The 26,140-nt window shown below is 39.1% G+C and overlaps 1 long non-coding RNA gene across 4 annotated transcripts in view; it reads left to right on the forward strand.

Annotated features, from left to right (window-relative positions):
* LOC134533680 (uncharacterized) overlaps positions 1-26,140 on the forward strand; it is a 43,995-nt gene that overhangs the window by 8,687 nt on the left and 9,168 nt on the right. For 2 of the 4 annotated variants that reach the window (XR_010075363.1, XR_010075361.1), the window contains exons 2-5: positions 2,805-2,920; positions 6,136-6,408; positions 8,693-8,907; positions 15,118-15,794. This is a non-coding gene — a long non-coding RNA (uncharacterized LOC134533680). Of the gene's footprint in view, positions 1-2,804; positions 2,921-5,035; positions 5,234-6,135; positions 6,409-8,692; positions 8,908-15,117; positions 15,795-26,140 lie in introns of those variants that run through there. The other 2 variants (XR_010075362.1, XR_010075364.1) reach the window with 2 other exon arrangements.

Consider the following 26,140-nt stretch of genomic DNA (forward strand, 5'->3'; position numbering starts at 1 on the left):
TATATATTAATATTAGAGTGGTATATAGGCTACACTGTGTGTATGGTAAACTCCTATGTTTAATTTTTGAATTGTTTTCAAAAGTAGTTTTAGTCAGTTTTATAAAGTTTATTTTATGTACAAGACAGTGATACTTCAGTGAGACCGACATATGTTTCCTATGCTGCTTCTTTTTAAATCCAAACAACTTTCCTAATCTCGAAAAAAATTATCTTATTTCCTTTGTTTTTATTTGATTCTGAACCAATGCCTAAAATAATTCGACATGGATTTGACAACTTCATTTGATAACATCATTACGGTTACGGCCGAAGACATAACGAAATCTCTACAACAAAAATTTGCGTTACATATATATATACAAGACGAAGTTTCACATCGCATTGCAATCAACTATAGTGACGACAATAATAAGTCTTCTAATTTACAGTGAGTTTCAAATATGTTCTTATTGGATATAGTAAAAATTGGCATGTTTTCGTCAAGTAAGTAATTTTTGTAGGAAATTAACATTATTTATGTTTGTTCAATTTTGGTGCTGTGCGGTATATTTTGTTGAAATGTGATTATTTCAAATCGTACATCGAGTTTTCATTTCTCAAATGTTGGCAAAACTACATGCGCAATTCGTTTCGTCCTTCCTTTCTTGCTCTGTATAATCCGTTGTGATCAGTGGTGATTTTGTGGTTAAGTCGTTTCTGTGTTTTTGGAAAAAAGTTTGATTTTGAGGTATTATTGCCGTGGAGGAAATATCAAAAGCTATAAGTTTTGCAGGAAAGATCGGTAAGTGTTTTTTGTTTAACACCTTATTGAATCTTTGTGTTTTCAAATGTAAGAAAAACAAAAGTGGTAAGGTTCACGAGGAAGAGGTTAAAGAGCGGGGAAGTGTATAGATGGGGAGGGCAAGAGATTGGTGAAGCTGAAGTATCAGAGTATAAATATCTTGGGGTGGTGCTACATGAAAACCTTGGGTGGAGGAGCCAGGTACAGAAAGTTGTCTCGAAGGGTAGGAAGGTGCTGGGAATGCTGGGTAGGATATTAAGGGGAACCAGCGCAGAGGTGAAGGAGAAGGCCTACTGCACCATGGTCCGTCATACTCTGGAATATGCTGCAGCAGAGTAGGACCCACATTGTGAGGTGGAGGTAAAGGAGCTGGAGAAAGTTCAAAGAAGGGCAGCCAGGTGGGTGAAGGGTAGGTGGAGAAGGCAGGGTCAGGCTGGCGAGGATGAAGGCAATTTCAGGCCTTCAGTGATGGTGAGGATCTTGGGATGGAGCACCCTAAAGGACAGGAGGAAGGTGGAAAGACTGGTGAGAATGTACAGGATGGTGATGGGAGAAGGGTGATGGAGTGCACTGGATGGACAATTAGGGAAAGGCATTTATAAGGGAAGGGGATACAATAGTAAGAAGGTACAGTTGGTCTGGCGGAGAACGGAGCGGGGCCGGCAGTCAATGCTAGTTAGGACGGCCAGGGAGTGGAATTTGTTGCGGGAGGAGGTGGTGTCAGTGGGGGGAGTGAGACAGTTTAGAAGGGCTGTGGAAGGGATATTGTGAGGGGGTTTGAATGCTTGCCACCGGGCGGTAGCCCAATTGCAGGCCATTATAGTATTATTCTTATTATATAATATGTCGTACAAACACGAAGGCCTAAAATACTAAGCAGGCCAAATATACAACTAGATAGGTAAAAGTTAAGTATTTAATAATATCTATACCCTCGCAATTGGGCTTTCACCCAGTGGCAAGTGGACATCTCACCATCCCCCTTATGCTAACCCTCCAACCCCCTCCTAAACCTGCCCATCCCTCTCACAGTCACCAACTCCTGCAGAAAATTCTACTCCCTTACAGTCCTCACAAGCATAGACTGTCTACCCCTCTCAGTCCTCCTCCACACCCTCTGTATCTTTTAATTGTTGTTTCCCCTCCCCTTGTATGCTCCCTTAGAGAATTTACTGAGCAACCCTCCCCATCCACCCTCATTATTTATCACCTTGTACATCCTGACCAGTCGTTCTCTATTCTTCTCTCCTTCAGTGGTTTCCATCATAATTTCTTCATCATTAGGGTCAGCCTAAAGCTACTTTCCTCCTTCCCATCTATTCAACACCCATCTCCCTGCCCTTCTCGGCACCTTCTCCAGCTCCTTCACCTCCACCTTAACATACGTATCCCACTCTGCAGCTGCATATTCCAGCACGGGCCTAACCATTGAGCAATATGCCTTTTCTTTCTGCTAGCTCCCTTCAACACCCTATGCAAAGGATGAAGTCTCGGGGTGACCTTCCCACCATATTATAGGAGAGAATTTAAGAGACTGAAGAAGTGTTGGCAGTGTCATGCTACACTAGAGTATGGTATTGATGAAGCAGGTTGGCAAAAAGCTAGAAACTAATATCAAATAGGCAAGGAATGAATATCAGCAAAATATGGTGAAATAAGGCAAATAAAATGATTGGCAGAATATTTTTGGTTATCTGAAGAGGGAAAAGAATACTATTGTTATCTAGTAAAGATGGTTTGACTTCAAGAATGCACAAAGAGAAATTTTATCTATTTCAGCTTCATGTTTCAATCATTTTTTCATCATTATTCAATACATTTAGGTGTAATTAACTTAAGAAGAAAACTGTTTTAATGTTTTTTTAATGCTGTAATTCCATGTAAGGAGAAATAATTATTATTTATTGGAGTTGTTAATGTGTGAGCAGTCTGTAAAATGTCGAATGCAAGTGAATGCTCACATTCTTGTTAATTCTTAAGAAAGCTGCATTCCTCTTTGTCTCAAGCTGTCTTCTTTACAGATGTGAAGAAAATGAATATGTTTCAAAGTAGAAAAAGACCTTTGATGTCATTATCAAAACGACAGCTATCCCGGCAAGCAGTTCAAAAGACAACTGAGGATTTGGAAAGAATATGGGTGAGAAACAATTATTCTTCTAGACCTAGCCTACAAGGAAGTTTGATGGAAGATGTACGTGTTAATAAAGGGGTCGAAAACATTGAGAGCTCAGATGGAAATTTCAGTGAAAACTTACGCGTGAGTGATGCAGAAAACTCGCACGTAAATAATGGAGACATAAGTGGAGAAGACTTGAGTAGAAATTTTAGTGTAACTGATGCAAATTTAAAATTTGATGAATATATAAGTAGTCAAATTTCATCAGATTGTTGTGAAAGTTCCGATTCTAGTAATGAGGATTTTGGAAGTTCGTTCTCAAATGATGGTGAAGTAAGAAAGGTCAGTAACGATAATACAGATTCGCTGAAATGTGATTTGGCATCATGGGCTGTAGAGTTTAAAATTCCCCACAACGCTCTTATATCACTTCTGAAAATTCTGAATTACAATGGGCACAATTTTCCAAGTGATTCAAGAACACTTATAAAAACACCAAGAACAACGTCAGTAATAGCTGTGAAACCTGAAAGTTCCCATCATTTTTACTTTTCAGAGGCTATCAGAAGTATGTGGCTTTTGTTAAAATATTCAGGAAGAGAACTTGACGTTCTACATATTATGATCAATGTAGATGGCCTACATATTGCCAAATCATCATCATCGTGTTTATGGCCGATATTATGTTCCGACATAGTTTTGAAAACGGTACACATGATAGGTCTTTATCATGGTAAAGAGAAACCATCTAGTGCAAATGAATTTCTGGGTGAATTCGTCAGAGAAGCTAAATAAATTGTAAATAATGGCTTTTTGTTTGATAATAAATTGGTCAAAGTAAGAATTCGTGGGCTAGTGTGTGATGCTCCAGCAAAAGCATTTGTACTCAATGTCAAATCTTATGGGGGTTATCACTGTTGTACCAAGTGTGCAATTGAAGGTGATTACCTAGAAAAAAGAGTAAGTTTTACAGGAAAGTGTCAAACAAACAGAACAAATGAGAGGTTTTTGCGATATACTGACGAAGATTACCACAAGGGAGAAACAGTTTTGGCATCAAAACCCCACTTTGGCTGTGTTACAAATTTGCCACTTGATTATATGCATGTTATATGCCTGGGTGTTATGCGGAAACTTTTAAATTTGTGGTTGTTTGGACAACTGGTTTTTCGGTTACCAGCTCGGAGTGTGAATTTGATATCGGAACGGTTAGTAGCAATGCAGGGAAGTGTGACCTGTGAGTTTTCTCGTAGGCCAAGGTCACTACATGCATTAAAACATTGGAAGGCCACAGAATTCAGACAGTTTTTGTTGTACACAGGACCTGTAGTGTTAAAGTCAGTGCTAAAGCAGCATTTATATGAGCATTTTCTGACTCTTCATGTTGCAGTGTATATTTTAGTGTCAAAGAATTTAAGCTCACATTTCAGTTACGCTTATTCTCTGCTGGAACATTTTGTCAGTTCTTTTGAAATTTTGTATGGCAGACAGTATATATCTCATAATGTGCATTCTCTTTTGCACATTACAGATGATGTTAAAAATTTCGAAGTACTTGATGAGTTCAGTGCATTCCGCTTGGAAAATTTTATGCAAATTATTAAGAGATGTATAAGAAAGCATGAGAAGCCATTACAACAGATAGTAAGGCGTTATGCTGAAAACAAATTTTTACCATGTGTTAGAAAATTTCCTGAAATTATGAGCAAAGTTATGCCAAAATGCTTTAATATTCATGAATATGGCCCATTATTAAATCATATGTTTGATATTGAACAGTACAAGAAGATAAGTCTGAAATCCATGAATGTTAACTGTAATGATGGGAGAAATTCTTGTGTTTTGCTGAAGGATAACACATTTTTTATGTTGAAAACATTGTACTAGACAAAAACACAAAGGTATTTCTGTTGGTTGGGCGCAAGAACAAGAAAATACGGTCATTGTTTGAGAAACCTTGCTCTTCGGGACTCCTAAATATTTATATTGTTGAGAGTTATCCCCTTTTACCAGTTCAGAACTGTGACGATGTTGTGTCCAAAGTTTGTAGAATGGATTTGAATGACTTGTGCATAATGGTACCAGTAAATCATGACTTCTAAACAATACAGTGAGAAAATTATGGATCTTTTACAGGTATGAAAAAGTTTGCTGTAATTTAATTTGAAGATGGTGTTCAGTGTGTACCACTTACATGGTTAAATACAGACAGAAAGATTTGCAAGTGGCCTCCGTATGAAAACCAGTACAGAATCAAAAAACCTATTGCAAACAGTGTGTCTCCATCATTAGATTGGAAACATCATCGTGTCCTGCGGGTTTTTGCTACAACATGTACGTTTTATTCTGACATATCTACAGTAATATTTTATGTTAAGTTTCGAAGTGTGAGCTGTAACTAATATACTATGTGTGAGATTGGGAAATATTAGTCACGTAGGCCTACTCTTTTTTTAATGAAAAAGCAGCAATTTATTTTTAATGACATTGATAGAAATGTTAAGTATGTTATTTATTAAGCAGGTTATAAAGGTTGGTTGTGCAAAAAGTTTGATAGTGGGTTGGTAAGAAACAAATTTAAAAACTTACAAATTTTAAGGGAGAAATGGTAAAAATTTAGGAACAACAAAGCATTGAGTCAGTCTTTAGTAGCCATTACATAGTATTTCTTAGCTTTTAGAGGTTTTTAAGTTTGTACTGATTTTGCCCAGGTTACCAGTTGTCCACTCTAGTAATGCATTCTTCATTAGAACCTTTAGTAGAAAACAGTAAGTGCGTTTTGGCATTTAAAAGATAGCTGTGTTATTTGAGGTGACTTTTTTTTGTTTATTTAAAAAACTGTAATTTGGGAATTTTCATTGGTCTTGCTTTTTAAATTCTCCATTTTAAACAACCTAGGGAAACCATTTTAAACAAGAAAGTACAGTAATTATCAAATATACCTTTAAAACATTGTGTAGCTAGGTTGTAAAATGTAATCAAACTTATCACTAGTGCTTTACCTTTCACATGCTAGTACTTTCAAATGAAAATTTAACCTTTAACTAGACAAAAACAGAACCTGTTTAAATAAACAAATGCTACTCAGTAATCTTTGCAAAAAAAAGTATCATTATTTGAAGAAATGTGTAAGCTATAATGGTAGTGTCTGCCAAAACTATTAAATTGACAAATTATTGATTGGTTTGATGTATGTGTTCATTATAATGAAATTAGTGAATATATTCACTTTCCAGAAACTTATCAAAGGGCCATTGAGAAATTAAAGGAGGCCGAGATATTTTCCGACGTAGAAAGTACAGACAATGAGGTGAGGAAGAAAAGAAGAATAGTACCAGCAAGGGTCCTATCATCTGACAGTGAGGAAGCAAATGATGATGCAGATAATGTAGTGCTTCCCACATACCCTCAGCCAACGGCTACTGATGTATTTAGTCAAAGCACAGTTGCACCAAGAAGTAAGTCTGTCTCTGTTGGTGTGCAGACTGACAACACAGTTTCTGAATGAGGTATGTTCAGAAAAAATTGCATGTGAATGTAAAATACTTCGTGTATAAAAGATGTTGCATCATTTTATATACCGAAACAAAAGTGGAAGTAACTTTTACAAAAATTTGGTCACTTTTATTGCTGAATGCAAAAATGGTTGCAAAGTATGTTGTCGCTACCTTAACTATTAATAATGGTACAGCTGTGTCACCTACAGTTATTGCTAAATGTCTGCTACCTCACTTAGTATATTTCAACAAGACTGGAGGTAAAATGGTTTTCTCTGATGTATTACATAAACACACATTTTTCGTAGTAGTAGTTGCATAATGAAAAAGGAAAGAATTTTGTTTTAGTGTCAGCTGTTACCATAGCTTGAATGTAACATCAAACATGACCTGATTTGAGTAACTCTTCTAAAAACATAATGAAAATTGAGGAACGATTTAATTTTAGTTAATACTGTGCTGATCAAGTCATTTCCATTAAACACAAAGTATTTCTTCATGCAATAGTCATTTAGTTGTCTTTCCAAGATTGAAATTCTTCATCTGTGTAGTGATTTTCGCTTAGTAAATTACAACTGAAACAACAATGTAGCTAACACAGAACATGACGTGGGTCATCGACACTTAGCAGGCGTGCGTGGTGCGACCAAGGTGACATCGCGAAGTATATATGTAAGAGACAAAAAGATACACACTGTTTACCTACCCTATATTCCTACCTTGGGTGTTTGCTGCTGTTTCTACTGTAGACATAATCATTTAGAATTGGATAAAAGGACAACCATTTATGGGAAGTTTATTAATATTGATTCCTGCAGGTATATACTGTAGAACATTGATTTTAAGAGGGCTCACAGTGCCTAAGGATGAGCACTGAAAATCGAAGCCTACTTAAAATTTGGTACACTGAAAATAGGAGTTCTACTGTAATACATCCTTGCAAAATACAAAGAAGAAAATTTGTTATTTCTTACTAAAACCACATGTTTAAACCATGTTGCACGAATGAAATTGCTCAAAGTGAGCAGTAGGAGCTTCAATACTCCCACGGTTATTTACAATAGTGTTTACAGGCCTACTGACAAGAAATATTTAGTTCCTTGGCAAAAATAATTTGCATGCCTATGTATTCACCTGAAATGTTTGCAAACGTATATTGCAGGCTATGAGCTATGTAAATTGGGTTAAAATTAAGTGGTTCTAATTGCATGAAAACATACATTATAAGCATGCACATGTAAAGTTTCATTGCAATATAAATCATATGGTAACCGTATGATTGGAAAAAACAATTTTCCATTAAAAAAATAACAATTTAAAACATAAAAAGCTCCTAATGAAGTTTGAACCACAATTTGTGATGGTTTACATGCTTTTATACTTAGCTACATAGCGCATAAACACAAATGTCCTGTACAAACCTATATAAAACAAACTTATACTTGCAAAATGTTCTTTTCTTATCAAGATCGCAATTACATCTTCCATGAAAATGTGACTTGGAGATAAAAATTTATTTATTATTCACTTGCAGTTTGTCACAATTCTGGCGAGTGAGCATTGTAAATTTGTGGCCCCTATGGAATTAGTCTTGCTTTGGTCCAGAATGTTAACATGTTTCTAAGCACTTCAACAGCAAGAAAAAACATTCAGTTAACAATTATTGCATGTTTTGTCAAAAACTGTCTGTATCACTCTTTTTCTTTTTCTATATTCCAGTGCTACAGGCGACAAGTGAAAAATCTCTCCAACTTAACTGCATATTCTGTAGATGCTCGTTCAATATAAAATTGATGTAAGAAGTAATCTTTTATTTTCAAAAGCAAAAAATTTTCAATTTAAAAATACAGTTTTATTAAACTTAAGTTTCAGCAGTGAATCAAATGCATCCATAGTGAGCTGCTACTTATAAAAGCGATCAGTCATGGCACAGAAATAAAAAAATTGTAACTAGAAAATTTCTTAAAGTATGAGCTACAGCGATCACTGGGGTTTGCTAATAATAATTTATTTTATTGTTTGGTATCTAAATACAAGATTTGTGATAATAATAAAAGTACTACATTTATAACAATAGTTGCTTAAGTCCTCTGTGTCAAAGATTAATACAGAAGGAATTTTACTTGTTTCATTCTTGTTTCTACATTTACACTGTGCTGTTTTCAAGCCAGCCACCTTCAGTTGAACGTAAAATGTCTTGTGTGTGCAAGTGTACTCACAATAAGTACTGCAGACATACACCTGTGCTCCATAAATAATCTTTTATGATTACATTATTGTAAATTGTTTGTTCTAGTTATGGAATGTCAGAGATTAATGCTGAGAAAAGTAAATTTGTTGGCACTCAAAGTTGATGCAATAATAGAAAAGTTGGAAGGTTTTGAACCAACACCAAGACATGAGCCAACCAATGGTGCGACTGACATAATGTCGAGGTTTCCAGTCGTTTGTGATGTTGGCTTGGAATAAATGGAAAACCTTATGTTAAAGGAAGAAAATTCATCAGTTGTGGTATGTGCCCTATGTTTTTAATTTCTCATACTTACAGATGTTTAGTCCTGCATAGTACATAGGCCTGTTTATCTTGATTGTTTCTTAACTGTTTCAAGTTAATAGTTTGACATATCTTGGTGGAAACACTTTGACCCAACTAGTGCTTAACATAATGAAGAAGGTCATCACCAACACTTATGTATTGAACTTCAGTTGGTTAGGTGCAAAGCAAAAGAGACCCATGAAAGACCTGAACATAGCAAAAATTGTACTGAGTATGTACTGATATATTTTTTTCATGTTATAACTTATTCTAAACTTATTCGATGATCAAAGAAAACTGTATAAAGGTGTAAAACAGCAGCTTGGCTACTTATTGTTGTCAGTCTTTCACAAAAAAACGACAAACCGTGATGCTGTTAACCATATCCTTTTATTCACATAATAACAGTCATTTCTCCCACACACCTTTTCCTCCATTTTCTAACTCTCTAAAACTAAGGCAGTGCTACCAACTCGGAAGCTACAACTATACCCTCAACACAAAATATCTTTATTGCCGATAACACCTCCCCTCAATAAAATATTTTTAAGAAACAAACAATCTTTTCCTAAATTTGTCAAACAGTACACCACCAAGAAGCTTAGTAAAAATATCACCTAGTTGGTAAGTGGTATTAACATAGTCCAACCTAATTATGTTTTCAAACAGTTTCTATTTTACGAAACACTTCTTAATCTTTAGATGTTTGACTCTAGAGTTGACAGTGGCCATATGTGCCAGCTTTATGGTAGACTGATTATCCTCTAACAGAGTGATGTGACCAACTTCTATTTTAAAATCATGCAACAAGTCTTTCAACCAACAAGCCTCACTGGCAGCTTTACTAAAAGCAACAAATTCTGCTTCAGTGGATGACAGAGCCACTGATTGTTGTTTTTTTGAAAACCAGATAACAGTACAGCCAAAAACCTTAAAGCAACAACCAGTTGTAGACTTACAGTCAACACTGCCTCCCCAGTCACTGTCCACATAGCCTACTACATCATCATTCCTGTTCCCATAGTAATTTAAACACATACTTAACGTACCCTTGATATATCTAAGAACATTTTTCAGAAGTTTGTAAAGTAAAGTGCTTGCACAGGTCTGATATCTACTTAAGATTGTAACAACAGCACACAAATCAGGTCGTGATCCCATTGCAGCATGCATTAAGGATCCAACTAATTTTCTACACTTTGACTCTATTTCCTCATTTTCTAAGCATTCCTTTTTCAATAACTCAAACTTAAATTTCTGTCGATGAGCAAGGACAAAGATTTGCATTCTAACATACCATACAACTCAAGTAAGTTCTGCAGATACTGTTTCTGACTTATGGTTGTACGATTACTAGCTAAATCCTGCTCGAAATCAATACCTAGAAACCTTTTTACACAACCCAGCTCTTTAATTTTGAAGGTATTACATAGTGCATCTCTAAGATAACTGAGCTCATTTTTACAATTTACAAAATATAGAATATCATCAACATACACCAACAAAAACGTTTTGGTGTCGCCTTTACATTAAGAATAAACACAGGCATCCTTATCGGAACGTACATAACCCAGTGATGACATTAATTTATCAAATTTAGAGTTCCACAATTTGGGAGCATTTTAAAGGCCATAAATAGACTTATATAGTTTACCAACAGGATACTCTGAATTTACACCCTCTGGTAATTTCAAATAGAGTTCCTCATCAATTTCACTGTTAAGGAATGCACTGCATACATCCATTTGTTGTACTGGTAATTTCAGTTTGGTGGCCACACTCATAAACACTCTGAAAGTTTTAAGTTTTGCCACAGGAGCATACAAGTTATACACATCACATTCTTGCTCGAAACCTCTTGCCACTAGTCTTGCCTTGTATTTAGTTTCCCCAGTTTCAGTCCCCTTTTTTGTGAACAACCATTTTGAACTAACTACTTCTTTTCCTTCTGTCACCTGTGGTAAGGTCGTCCAAGTGTTGTTTTCATGTAACTGCTGAAGCTCGGACTTAATTGCCTCCATCCAACATTGTTAGTCTTCCCTAGTCATTGCCTCTTTTTAACTCTTCGGTACCGCATCAGTTGCTACGAGTCCTAGATCATACTCCGAGCACCACGCTGGCTTTCTTACACTCCGTCCACTTGCTGTTTTAGGTGGCTTATCTTTGGAGGTTTCTCTGCTTGACACTTCAACTGGTCTCCCCTTTCTTTGGTCTCCTTCAGTAACTGCATCCTCAAACCCTTTAAAGGGAGAAGACATTCCTTCACTTTGTACATCTTCCTCATCAGTACTGGAATTTGATTTTATTTGTTCATCTTCTTGAGTCAGGTCTAAGCCAATCATTTCATTCTCTTCTGCTTCAGTTTCAGTCCTTGTTTCACGTCCCTTTAGTCTCACAAACACCACATCCCTTTTTATTTCAACTTTCTTCTTGTCTTTAAAGTAAATTCGATACCCTTTGGAGTCTTCGTAACCAACAAAAACACCTTTCTCTCCTTTTGGGTCCCACTTCAGTCTCTTTTCTTTCGGTATATGGACAAATACCTCTGTTCCAAACACGTGAATTAGTTTTGTCAAATCAACATTTTTCCTTTCCAAGACTTGATATGGTGTCTTATTATTTTCTTGAGCCTTTGAGGTCCTATTTAACACATACACAGCTGTATTTACTGCCTCTGCCCATATCTGTTTGTTAATCCCTTTCCCACTGAGCATTGACCTAGCAGCTTCCACTAAGGTGCGAATGTCCCGTTCTGCTCTTCCATTTTGCTCTGGTGTATAAGGTATCGTTGTCTGGTGTTGTATTCCGTGGTCCTCAAGCAGCACTTTCACTTCCTGATTCACAAATTCTCCCCCATTATCACTTCTAAGCACTTTCACAGACAGACCTGTAGCTTTTTCAGAAAACTGTATGTAGTATTTCAGCTTCTGGGACACCTCAGATTTACTCTTGAGAAAGTACACTTGCCGGTAATTTGAGTAGTCACCTTTCAGTAGCAGAAAGTATCGAGACCCTCCCACAGACTCTACCTCCATTGGTCCACACACATCAGCATGTACCAATTGCAATGGAGCATCAGTGTGTTGTTTGCTTTAACCAAATGGTAATTTCTTCATTTTCCCCTCCAGACATGCTTCACATGACTCATTGTTCTCTGAGTACTTAATATTGTTTTGATTCAAGACACTTTTCACATAGTCCAGGTTCTGATGACATAAACTTTTATGCCACTCTCTCAACGAGCGTACCACCACTAAGCAGTCTTGTCCCATGATTACGTCCAGAATATACTAATATCCCTCCTTATTTGCCACCGCAGGAATCTGGCTGTCTTTATATACATAGCAATGATCGCCAGCCATTTTAACAGTATGACCCTTTTCAATTGCACTTGATACTGAGAATAGGTTCATTTTAAGCTCAGGGACCCACAATACATGGTTCAAGGTACTGTGCACATAATTCTGTCCATTGTAGACTTTCACATTTACTTGTCCGATACCTTACACCTGAAGACTACGTCCATCACCAACAAGAACACATTTATTAGATACTGGTGTAAAGTTCATGAGGAGGCCACGTTCAAATGTCATATGTTCACTTGCTCCACTGTCCATGATCCAAAAGGTGGATCTTTTATGGTCCTCCAAATCACTTACACTACGCAGTACACTTTCTGACATTACAAAGGCATTTTCATGTTTAGGCCTATACCTTTGCTTGCACTGAAACTTCAGATGTCCTTTCTTGCCACATTCAAAACACTTTCGTAAGTCTTTATCCTCTCTGCATTGGTTTGCCACATGTCCCAGGAATCCACACTTGAAACACTTTAATCCCCCTGTCTTCTTGACAGTGTTCCCTTTATATGATCCTGCCACCATAGCCACATCCTCATCCTTGATTTTAGACTTTAACCTCTCTTCTTCCACTAGTAGTCGTGCCACCAGGTCATCAAGTTTTTGTTTACTAGTTTCTACAGATTCCCATGCTGTAACAAAGTGACCAAATCTCTCTGGCAGTGACATTAATATTTTTGTAATCGTGAACTGTTCCGACACTTCTTCTCCTGCCTGTTTAAGCAAGTGACACAATTCTTGTATTTTTGACAAATATGTAGACATGTCAGAATCCTGCTCGTACTTAAACTGAAAAAAACGTTGTTGCAGTAAGAGTACATTTATACTCGACTGCTGCTCATACACACTAAGAAGCTTCCTCCACATCTCACTTGCAGTGGTGCAAGTAGGTATGTGCATCATTGCAGCCTCACTCAAAGGCATTACAATAATACTCTGAGCCTTTGCATCTCTTTTTTGCCACTCACCTTGATCTTTTTCCGGTTTAATGTATGTTCCATCCACAACTGAAAAAAGATTCATTCCCCGCAACAACACCGACACCTGGAACTTCCACACGTTCCAATTCTTCTGCCCCTCCAGCTTTATCGCTCCCACGGTATTCATCCCTAGCTGCTCCATTTTTCCGGAGTCAACAAGCACCGACGATAAATTGTTGACGACAAAAGCGACTGAATGTGTACCACACCCCGGTACCGCTACTCCACAGAAGCTTCCCACGACGCCATTACCACTCTGCAGAGAACCACGTTGCCGGCCGACACAATTTAAACATCGCTGGTACGAAGATCACTCATGACCATTATAAGCATCCTGGGCCCATAACCTGTCGTCAGTCTTTCACAAAAAAAACGACACGCCGTGATGCTGTTAACCATATCCTTTTATTCACATAATAACAGTCATTTCTCCCACACACCATTTCCCCCATTTTCTAACTCTCTAAAACTAAAGCAGTGCTACCAACTAGGGAGCTACAACTATACCTACAACACAAAATATCTTTATTGCCGATAACACTTATAACTAAAACATGTGCTTGGTTAACAGATTACCATCTGCCATCTTCCAGCAGTACTTATCTACTCTTTGCCCGAGGAAGCCAAGTTTCTTGGCGAAACATTGCAAAACATGCTTGCATGCAAAAAAAAGTGTTATCCAATTATGTGTGTATCAATCTCTACAGTAACCTGTCAGTACCCGGAACCCTTCAATTATAATATGTATTTAGGTGCCTAGCAACCCTTGTCTCCTTTTACAATAAATTATTATGATAAGTTTGCTTTCACTACGCCAAAAGATTTGCTGAGAATAACATGTTTAAGCAAATTGAATATTTACCAGTGTTCACCAGTAACCTTTTATTTCCTAAGGTATTCAGTGGCTCGCAGAATATTATCACTGTCACAATTAAAAAGCAGCAGTGTACATCTTGCACTAGTCACAACTGTGGAAAGACTATGCAGTGATTTTTATAAGAGTAACTTCACCTATTCATTAGGGATGCCCTTCAAGAGTCATTGTTCAGTTGAAGATGGCAGCCATTCATAACAAAATCAAGAAAGTCATGTTAGCATAGCTAGATGCAATTGCATTTCCATCATTGTCACATCTCAAGGAGTGTGTGTAGGCAAGAGAAACCAATATGGCAGGCAAAGATGTTGCTTCTCAGTACGTTTGTGATTCTTGTCAGTATTTAGAATATTTACATACAAAATTTGTGTAAACATTTTGTGCAATATGTACGTGCTTCTCAATCACTCAATTTTTAAGAAGGTAACACTTTTAATTTCTGAATATTTTACATGAAACAGTATACATAAACTGACAGTGCATTACAAAATGCTCATAATTATTAACATTTGACAATATTATGTAAGTAACAAAATAACTACAGTACAAATTTCACTACACAGAATATGGCCGAAACTAAATTGATCTCTTGCTCGACTCTCCAATAAGTAATGGGACTATGTTCTCATTGAGCAAAATCTTTTACAAAAATGTTGTCTAATATATCTAAGCTACTTTTTAGAAATCATCATAATGCTTTGCAGAGTTTCTGTACATTATGCCTTAAATACACATTTTCATGCAATTTCAAAAAATGGAGGTAATTCATATGGTTTAGGTCCTGACCTTCATACCGAAGTTAAACTATTTATCTTTGCCCCAAGTTTTGAATGTTAGTTTTTAACCTTTTGTATCCTCTGTGTGAATGATGGTTGGTTATGTTCAGATCTGCTTTAACGAATGACGAGATTAGGATAGTGTGTTAATGTACTAGTTATGTAACAAAGTGAACACTTCGCCAACTAATTTCAGGAGCTGTGCGGATTGCAGCACCTACGGCAACCGAGAAAGATATCTGTGTGATAATCTCAAACTGGATGAAGCATGCAAAAACCCGACAAGAAAGAAGTAGGCAAGAATTTTTTTTGGAGTTAATTGGTTTTATGCAATGCCAACTATACCTAACCCAAAATTTTTGGTCTACATACATTTTTTTAGAGATTGCTTTCTGAAGAATAAATGCATCCAGGGTAACCTGGTTCTACAAATTAATGTTCCAAACCTCTGAAGTAGCAGCTATCAATTTATGGTATATCTGATAAAAATTAAGTTGTTCCCTGCTCATTTTTTGTTGAAACTTATAGTAATATAGTTTTTGCTTTTAGAAAATAAGTTCGTATGTACATACCGCCAAACCCCATTTTTACACTTCTCAAGGGACCAGCCGAAATCTGAGTAAAATACAGTAAAATTTAGAAAGAGAACAGCTGAACATCATGTAAATGAGGCATTCGGGAATATATGTAAAATGAGGGAATATTCAAAATCCAGTGGTCCAAAGACAAGGATTCTACCGGGTACTGTATTTCAAATTGTCAGGATGATTTTCATGATATTTTAATGATGTAATCTTCACTACTTAGTTTAACTATCAAAAACTACAAAGAAAAGTCAGAAAATTTATTTAAAGTTCAAGAAATTACCTAAGATGTTTAATTACTGCGTAATATTGTAATTTTTGCTTAGATCATGCTTTGTTTTACTGAAAGGTAAAAAAAAAATTCATATTCTAAATAACACAGCGAAGTTCTACTAAAGATCCATTGAAATTTTGTAAATCTTAACTTCCTACCAACTTGTATTATTTTACTTCATTTGATGAACAAAGCCTTTTCTCTTCCTTAATTCTGTGAACAAAGCCTTGTATGGACTGGTAGCTTTCTTATCACATAATTGTGATGGTTGGCAGGCTTCAGCTTGAAAGTTCTAACAGAATCATAAAATATTAAATTTATCATAACCAAGCTTTTTAATTAAATGGCTCCTTTGTGCTACTCTAGAAGATACCAGATCTAATTCTATGGAAAATGTCATTGGTACAACAAAATAGTATTTTTAGTACGTTAATATATAGTATTTTGTAAGCTTTGATTCTTGACTATCCACACTAATTAACTGAGAACATTACTGTGGAATGCCTTATGGTTTGAGATGATAAATACAGTAATTACAGTTTTCTCAGTGTTAGGTACATTATTTATTGCTTTAGATATTAATATGAATATGATGTGTGTTGTGTATAGTGTATATAGCAGTTGCATCAAGCTTTTAGCTTGCTACCAACTTGCATGCCATTCTGTGAAAACTGCATTTAAGAAATCGTATCTTTTAATAGATATAAATGAACTCTGTATAGTTATATTTTTTGTGATTGAGTAGTATTTTTATAGTTAATTTGTGATAGTCATTGCTGTAGCCAATTCCATGGTTGACCTGCTAATTGGGTTCTCCACTTGAGGATAATCAAGATGTTATAGCTATGCAGTGTTTTATAGTTTCTGAAAAATTGGTTTCACCAGAAGACCTGGTAATCCCAGCAATATTTTTAGCCTCATTTGCAAGGGATCGTGTTCTTACATATTTTTTTTTGTTTGCGCCAAATTTTTAGTTTATCTTTTTTAAAAAAAAAATTCCCTGCAAAAGTTTAACTTAAGTAATTATGGTATGCCAATTCAAACACTGGCAGTTCATTATAATAGGAGCAACCATACCCTGACCTTAAAGTAGTACAAGAGCTGTAATTTTAATTTACTTCCAAATAAAAAATTTTTTGTTTATACTAAATATGCGATAATTTCATTTCAGATAGTTAGTAAATCATAGTGATTGAAATATTAACTTGTAATTTAATTACGAAGTACTCTAAAGAATGATCAGTATACCAACGTGATGATAAATTTCAAACAGTCCAGTCACTTGTCTGCATATGGTGTATGAATAACTAAACATAATTGAAAATTAATTCCATACAATTATTGCAGACTAGGGTTTAGAATTATTCCACCATTTAAATTAAACTCGAAAAACATTTTTTTTGAACTGCATCATTATATTGTTGTTGAAAAACAGCTGTTACCTTCCTGCAATTTACATTGCTTTTCTATGGTTCCAATCACTAATTTTATAGTTCATTCCCCCCCCCCCCCACCCTAAATTCACTTGTCTAATTTAGATAAGATGGAAAAGTTATTCATAGGTGCTGTGACATTTGACAATGTCACCTGTCTGGTGTTTGTTTTTCTGCGTCTTTGTGTCGCCGCGCGCTTGTTTGGATACGTGAGCGGCTTTTGTTGTGCGGCGGCGAAATAGCTGAGTTGTCTGTCTTTGTCCGTCTGATTGCTGGCGCTGCGCCGTGGGCGCCATGTGAAACAGGCGCGGCAGCGTTACTGGAGCGTGTGATTTAGGAGAAGTTGGTAAGACTGCAAGCCTAGTGACGTGTCGCGGCAGACAGCTGAACCATGGAAGATTTGTGTTGTTGGTTTTTTCGGAGCTAAAAGAAATGGGGGAGTCGTCGCTCGGAGCTGGAGAAAGAAGTTTGTCGCTCGTGGCCGAGTAAAGGAGTGTCATTTGGGTTTCACCGAGTCATGTAGGGTTCGTGACGCGAGAATATCAGCGCGACGAGAAACGAGGCCAATAGGATATCGAAATGGGCTAGAGTTTAGCGACTGGCAGTGAAGTTCGTCTACAATCAACAAGGTGTTAGGTCGTGATTATTAGACTACATGAATGCTACGGAAATCATTATAAGTTATTTTAGTTTTTACTACGAGAGTTTGAACTGCGGTGTCAAGAAAATAATGTTCCTACGAGCTGCAACTTGGAGATGTGAAAAATAGCATGGCAAATGAAGCTGTTATGCGCTGCGGGCCCTGACTGTCTACCTGCGCGAGCCTTGTTTATCCTCGTCAAGATTATGAGTTTACATTTCTACGAGAATTAACATGGATAGTGGTGACGAGTAAATTATCTCATTTTTTTGCAGTTGTAAATTATAGTTGTGGAAATTATGAATGCTAATGGACCTGTAATGAGCCGCGGCGTTTGACTGTCTGCAACTGTGAGCCCTGTTTACCTTCTCGGAGTCTACGAGTTTAAAGACCAGCGGGAAAATGCACCGAGAGTTCCGAAGCATATACCAATTTTTTTTTTAACGAAGAAATCGGCGGGAGGTGAGTGAAGAAAAGAAGTTACAAGGTACAAGCAGATGTTGTTTACGAGCAACGAGGCGGTAGGAAATTGGCTTCGCAGCAGTGTCTACAGAGCAGCGTCCCAGTATGTCGGATGTCACAGCTTTAGATTCTGCGTGGGTGTTTTTAGTGAGCCTTCATTTCTGCTAGAAGATGCCTGAGGTCACATGTGGAGGTCGATGGATTGCAGGATACAATCTATTCCCGTGTCGGCGCAGTTGGTAACTTCATATACACTGTAAGTTTGACCCGCCCTATTATCATGTTGTTTTGGGAGTCGTTTGTGGTTATAATTATTCCTGAGAAATTGCAGACAAGCTTCACAACTATATTAATTGTAATGTTAATACTACGCTTAGTAAATTATTTTAATAAATGTCATATTGGGTAGGTTTGCGCTGGGTTATAGTTAAAATATTTTTTGTGAAGATATTGCAGACAAATGATATGTTGGTAGTGAACTTTGTAAACTAATGAATATTTTGAAGGAAACCTACAACACTTGTAGACGCTGTTAATAATTTTTTTTTATAAAACTTAATTTATACTTGAAGGCATTTCTACTTTGGTTATAGGAATAAATATTGCCAGTAGAGTTGGTGCTCTGAGAAACCACGCATGTACCTGATAATGTTTAAAGTATCTATTTTTGTACTAAATAATCTTCCTGGTAGAGTTGGTGCTCTGAGAAACCACGCATGTACCTGATAATGTTAAAAGTATCTATTTTTGTACTAAATAATCTTCCTGGCAGAGTTGGTGCTCTCGTACTTTTGCGAAGTTAAAAGTAATCATAACAACCTTGCTAGATACGCTTATTTTGTAATTAACATACAACGGACTGGAATAATGTGTACAATTAAACTTTAGTAGAATATTTTCCCTTATTGTTATATTCTGTAAAGAAGTTTGTAAGTAAACAAAGTATAGTAGTCGGTGCTAAGAGTTAAGAGTACAACCAGCAGACTCAAGAAGGAATTTGTTTACTTGCGTTAATTTAGTGGCAGGTTCATTTCTAGTATAAAGCCTGAAATTTCAGAAATTTGGTAATTTGAATAATACCGAGTGTTTTAAAGTAGCATGGTACATGGTGTGCCAGGTTAAATAGCATGTGTATTTACAGTTAATCAGTAATCAATTTGCCAGATGAGTAATTTTAGATAAGGAAGTACCTGAGCCCAATTTAATTTTAATAAGGATTGTTAAAGCTGTGAGAACTTTAGTTAGTGTTTTTGCTATATTAAATAACCTTGTATGTTTTTATATTTCCCATATGTTAATATTTTAAGAGGAGGTAGGATTTTAAAAAAAACTTTTTTTATCTATTGCTGTGCACCAGGGGAGGGTGGCATTTTGATAAAAGCTGGCATTGGTCCGGTGCTGTGGAAATGTGCCCTGTTCGGCAGAGATGCTTGCAGATGGTAAAGCCTGTCACTCTCCTGAATGCGAAAGACCTATTGTTCCCCTTTTAATTTTTAGAATCTTTGTATATCTTGAGAGTTTGAATTATTTAACTATATATTTGAGTTTGTTGTCTTTGATTATTTCCTTTTTGGCTGATGCCTTGTATTGCATTTGTAATTGTGGAAGTAATTTTGATCTTTAAATACAAACTAGACATCACCCTAGATTTTTCTTTTATTGAATATCCTCCCCTTAACTTGTCTTTGGTTCCTACTTTTGGTCAAGCGTACAAGAGGAGTGTTCAGGCTGTGCAACTCTGATTCTAGGTTAAGTTTGATGTATGCTAGTTTGTGTTTATTTTGATTTATTTTGTAACCAGTGAAAATGCCTACAGCTTGGATTAATGAGTTGTCTAAAGAGCAGCTGAAAGTTAACTTATCAGCTGCTGCTATTAAATTTGAAGAAGGAGATACTTTAGATTACTTGAGGAAAAAAATTTGTTGGGTTCATTAACCCTTTATCACCCAGCGTCCTATTTATAGGACACACTATCTTTGTCCTTGAATCTTAAACACCAGGAAACATGAGACAGCGTGCTGAGTCACATGAGTTCTAGAGACTTTAGTCATCATGTTTTCCACCCTTTGTTCCATATAGTTCGCAGTATTGTGCTGACAGTGAGGAAGTGAAGTCGCTCCTTTTTCTTATCGTGCACGCTCTTCTCTTAGGTATTATTTTTTGCTGATGTATTGGAGGTAAGTTTATCCTTTTTATTACTGATGTACTTATTATTGATGTAACTGTTTAAGAAAATGTGTAATTAATTTTTATTGGTTTTTATTTTCTGTAGAATTGAATATAAATACCAGTGTCCTATAAATATGACGCTAAGCGTTGCACATATTTTACACTTCACGGTGTCAAAATGGAAAAAAAAAAAATTTTTTTTATTTTTTGCAGGGATAAGGTACGAAAATGAGTCGCCAACAGTTTCGATCTATTGAAGAAGCGCTAGAGAATTTCTATTCCGATAAAATAGAAGAGGATTTAGCCGCTCTTCCTCCAGATGTTGACGAATTGACAGACGAAGAGACAATTGATGATGAAAATCTAGAAGCACCTTTTATTCAGGATATTGCAGGTAATATAGAAGTAATTATTCCGGAAGTAGAAGGGGAAAATGACATACCAACTGCTTTTTCGCCACAAGAGTTAAAAACAAAAAAGAAAAAGTTTGACAACCTAAACATAACTTGGGAAAAAAAGATTCCAGAATACACAAAGCTGCCTGAAGCAGGAAATTCATTTTTCAGACTTATTGAGTTAGTGAAGACTGACTTAGCAAATGCAACACCTTTAGAAATTTTTGAAAAGTTTTTTACAGAGGAAATCTTTGATTTTATGGTCGAAGAAACAATAAGGTATGCCACTACCCAGAAAAATATGCATGATTTAAGTTTATCAACACAGGATATAAAAATCTTTCTTGGGTTTCTTGTGTTGTCTGGGTACCATACGTTACCCAGTGAGCGGGATTACTGGCGTGAAGAAGAAGACTTAGGGTTAGATGTTGTTCGGAATGCTTTTAGCAGAAATGCATATTGCACAATCAAATATCTCATTCACTTCCAGGATAATTCTAAAGCTGAGGACAACAAACATGATAAATCGTTCAAGGTAAACCCCCTTATTGATAAAATCAATGACAAATTCCAGCAGTATGGTATTTTCGAGAAATACTTGTCTATCGATGAAATGATAGTCAGATATTATGGCCACAATCCACTAAAGCAGTTTATAAGGTCAAAACCGATACGATTTGGTTACAAGTTATGGGCATTGTGTGGTGAAAGTGGATACTGTTATAAGTTTAGCCTTTACTGTGGCAAAGAACCTTTGGAAACATCTTCTGTTGGTCCACTCGGAAGTAAAGTTGTTATGAGTTTGTTATCTGCAGTTGAAGATCCTTCAAGTCACGTAGTTATCTTTGACAACTTTTTCACAAGCCATTCACTTTTGATAGAGCTGCGGGAGAAAGGCTTTAGAGCTACTGGCAGAATATGTGACAACAGAACAGCAAAGTGCCCTATAAAATCTACAAAGGAAATAGAGAAATCAGTACGAGGCTCATACGATTACCGTTTTGATACCAGTAATGAAATACTAGTTCTTCGTTGGAATGATAACAGATCTGTGACCTTGGCAACCAACTATGACACAGTAGAACCAATTTCATCTGCTTTACAGTGGAGTCGAGAAGCCAAGGAACGACTGCCTATTCCACAGCCTCTCCTGATAAAGTCTTATAATAAATACATGGGGGGAGTTGATCACCATGACTGGCTGTTGGAAAAGCATGGAATTGCTATACGAGGCAAGAAGTGGTATTGGTGCCTTGTAACTCGAGTAATTGATATGACAATCGTCAATGCTTTCATACTTTACCGTCTCATACATGGATCAAAGTCAATCTCAATAAAAGACTTCAGAAGATCCATAGCAGTAAAGTATCTAAAGCTAGGCCATGGGCAAAATGTCATGAAAGGTAGGCCATACTCCTTTCCCTCTACATCTAAGCCAGCAGTATCAGAGGATATTCGATTTGACAGGGAAGACCACATTATAGGGAAGAGAGAAAAGCAAAGACGTTGCCAATTCAGGGGATGCAAAGGAAAACCACTTACATGTTGTACAAAATATGATGTTACATTATGTACAAGATGTTTTCCAAAATTTCACAACAAAAAGGAAAGCAGTAAGCCTAATTGACATTTTTCAGTGTACATGAACACACATGTTTTGTATGAACTAATCTGATGCTATAGGTCCTATATCTTGGAACACTTATCTGTATCCAGTTCAAAATGTAAATGGTAAACTAATTCTGTCCAAACCAATTTTTGGAAAATTCATAAACAAATAAAAATTCTTATTTTTGGTACATTGTCACTCACTCTCTCTATGTAATGCATTATTACTGTGATTCCATATTGTTGATGCACTTTTATGTATGTGAATTTGTACAAAATTATATGATTAGAATTTTTGTTATATTTTATATAGCTTAGTTTTTCGTATGTCGACTTTGTGTGCACAATGTGTATAAAATGTAATTTAAAACATTATTGTAGTTCCATAAAAGTGTAAAAAATATATATTTTTCACAGTTCTCCATAATAAGACTTAGTAAAGCAAATTTTATAATGGACACATAAATTATTTTCTTATAGTGAGGGCTGATCGCGCATTGCCGGTGATTTCGAGATGTTAACTATGGGCGCCACCACGTGGAAGGGCACGTGGACCCGGCGGAGTCTCTCACTCAGGGCGTGACGTAGCCCAAGTGGGGACGAGTTACCAGCCCTTTCTATCCTAGCTACCCAGACCTGGCCCGCTCTAGGCGTCGGGCACGCCACACTCCTAGACTCACTCACCACGTGATTAAATAAGTACTCACTTTATATTTATTCTCCAGATTTAATTTCACTAACACGTCTCTCTACACGCCCGTTACACGTTACACATTACACGGTTAAAAAGCCTGAGGCACGAATCGGTTTAGGTGAGGGCATGGTCCACACACGTGGCCATGCTGCAAAGTATACTTATTACACGGTGATGAAAAAGACTCGACTGAGACAATTAATTAATTAAACAGCCCGCTGACCGAGAGCTGCCCCGAGGATGACGAACGAAAGCGATTTAAAAAGAATTAACGATACAGAAATTACTTGGTCAGTGATGAACAAAGGTTGAGGTCCCCGGGGTGCTGGCGCGTCTGCTCTCGGTCAGTGATGAAGATGGACTGGGCTGAGCTCATCGCTCGCAGGTGGCAACATGGCGCCCTTCGCGCCAACACAATTACCGTTACTGTATTCTACGACTCCGTGCCCCGGCGAAAGTTGAGTAAATTACAGATAAACATTAAAAATATATAAAAATTACTGACAATGGAAAGTTTGTTACTATTTACTTATTTAATGATAATTCATATAAAAGCATTCCTATCCTCGTCCAAGTCCGTGCCTGTTCGGGTCCGCCCGGGCAACGTCTATAGTTATTTAAGGTAACCTATTTAAATTACAGAAAACACAAGTAAATTGCACAACACTGGGGCAAAGACGAATGAAAACAAAAAGGGTTTACAAATAATATTAAAACGTAGCAAATTAGGGGTGCGGCGCACTGCAGCTAAGCGCCCTCTTGCCGGGCTAGACACACACGCACACACGCACGCACGAGCGGGAGGTTTGAACTGAAACGGTGGTTGGGCGGTGTCATATCGGGCTCAAAGGGGCCGCAGGCCCGGACGACGTCAATTGCCCCCTCCGAAAGTAGGCCGATATGACAGCGCCGTTTGACAGATGGTTGGGGGGCGTTGCCTGTGGTGTTTACGTCGCGCACTCCCACGTGGCAATGTTGATGTTTATGTTTGTGCGGGCAGGTGGCAATGTTGACATGACGGACGGACAAGCAATGTTTACACGATGGAAGGGCGAGCAATGTTTACATGATGGCGGCGAGCAATGTTTACAAAATGACAGTTGAGCAATATTTACACTATGGAGGACGATACACACGGACAGAATGGGCGCTGGCTGACTAACCTTGTGGGTGGTGACCCACCAGTTGTCCCGAGCCCCAAATCTGCGTCAGCTGCGGCTGCGGCGGCTGCTGCGTGTGATAGCGTGGCGGTGGCCAGGGCGCCGGCCGGCAGGGGCGGCGGCGGCCAAGGTCAGGCGGCTCGTGGCAGGCGGGCAGCAAGCGCGGGCGGCGCTCGGCACGACCCGGCTCAGCCTCGCCGACAGGCGGGCGCTTCGCGGCCCGTCGTGACAGACGGGTGACAGGTGTCGAAGTCCGGGTGACGGTCACGTTCGGCGGTGGGACGGTCGGGCGTCCCGGCGTCGTGGCGTCGACCTGCATCGCGACAGGCGGATGTAGGGAGCTCAGGCGACTCTTCACGGTGCGGCGTCCCAATGTTGCCAACTTGCGACATTTGGGTGGCGTCTCGTGCGGCAGGGCACTTGACCGGTGTTCCGGTACTGCGGCGATCGGCGTCGGAATCGGGCGTCGTGGCGCCTCGGTCGATTCTGGCGTCGTGTCAGGTGGGCATGTAGGCGGCGTCAGCGTCGGCGTCGCGCGCGTCCGTCTCTTTCGGTCCGGTTCATCCGTCTGTGCCTCGAAGCCAGGCGGGCACAGAGGAGCAAATCCAGGCGGCGGGGCGGCGCTCAGGCGTCTCGGCGTCATGGCCCTGGACATCGTGTCGCAAAGCGTCCTGTTTGCGACTGCGCACTCTGGTAGCGGTGACGACGGCCGGATGACGTCGAAGCCAGGTGGTGGCGACAAGGTGACACGAAGCGTCGGCGTCGAGTCTGGTGGCGTCCGTGGCGAGTCGTGTGGCGGAGACGATGCGGGTTTCGCCGGAAATGACCTTGGTGGCGTCGGGACGGCGGTTCGGTGCGGTGGCGAGGTCATTCCGGCGTCGGGAGGTGTCTCCGACACGAGGCGGGTGCTGGACGGCGTGGCAGACTGCGGTGGGACGGTCGTTGTCGGGCGTCGCTCGGTTGGCTTCGGCGAGTCAGGCGTCATCATAGTCGGGATGAGTGGCGTCAGGTCGGCGAAACGAGGTCTTGCTGGCGATGATGCGTTTGGACCAGCGTCGGGAGACGTCAGGTCGACGAGAGGTGCCGAGGTTGGCGGCTCCAGGACAGGAGGTGGCGGAAGCGGAATTGTCGGCGTCGGGACGGCGAGCGTCGGCGTCGGGATAAGTGGCGTCGGGTCGACGAAACGCAGTGTGGCAGGCGGCGGCGGGATCGGACTTGTGTCGGGAGACGTCAAGTCGATGAGCGTCGGCACGGCGGGCGTCGGGACGGCGGGCGTCGGCGTCGGGACGACGGGCGTGGGCGTCAGGACGACGGGCGTCTTTGTCAGAGCGGTAGGCGTCGGTAACGTAACACGTGGCGGTGCGGGTGACGTCAGGACGTACCTTCGTGGTGCTGGGGTCGGCGTCGTGCGTGAGGAGTCGGCTTGGTGCGGCGGTGACGTTCCGGCAACGGGCGGCGTCCTTGGCACGGGCTGCGTCGGCGAGTCGAGCAGCGTCTTTTCCGGCGTGGTTGGCGTCGGCGTGAGCGGAGTCGTTTTCGGCGTGGTTGGCGTCGGCGTGAGCGGCGTCTTTTTCGGCGTGAGTGGTGTCGGCGTGATCGGAGTCGGTGTCGGCGTGAGCGGCGTCGGCGTTTCGGGAAGCGTCGAGGCGTGTCGTGGAGGATTTTCCAGCGTCTCTGCCTCGTACTGCGCCTGGGTGGCTAGGTAGGCAGTGCACCGTGCGCACGTGAAGGTAAAAAACTTGCGCAGTACGGTCCATTCACGTTCGCCGATACAGCCACGATGCCACAGGCCGGCACATT

Source organism: Bacillus rossius, chromosome 7 (assembly GCF_032445375.1).
Source record: "Bacillus rossius redtenbacheri isolate Brsri chromosome 7, Brsri_v3, whole genome shotgun sequence".
Classification (NCBI taxonomy): domain Eukaryota; kingdom Metazoa; phylum Arthropoda; class Insecta; order Phasmatodea; family Bacillidae; genus Bacillus; species Bacillus rossius.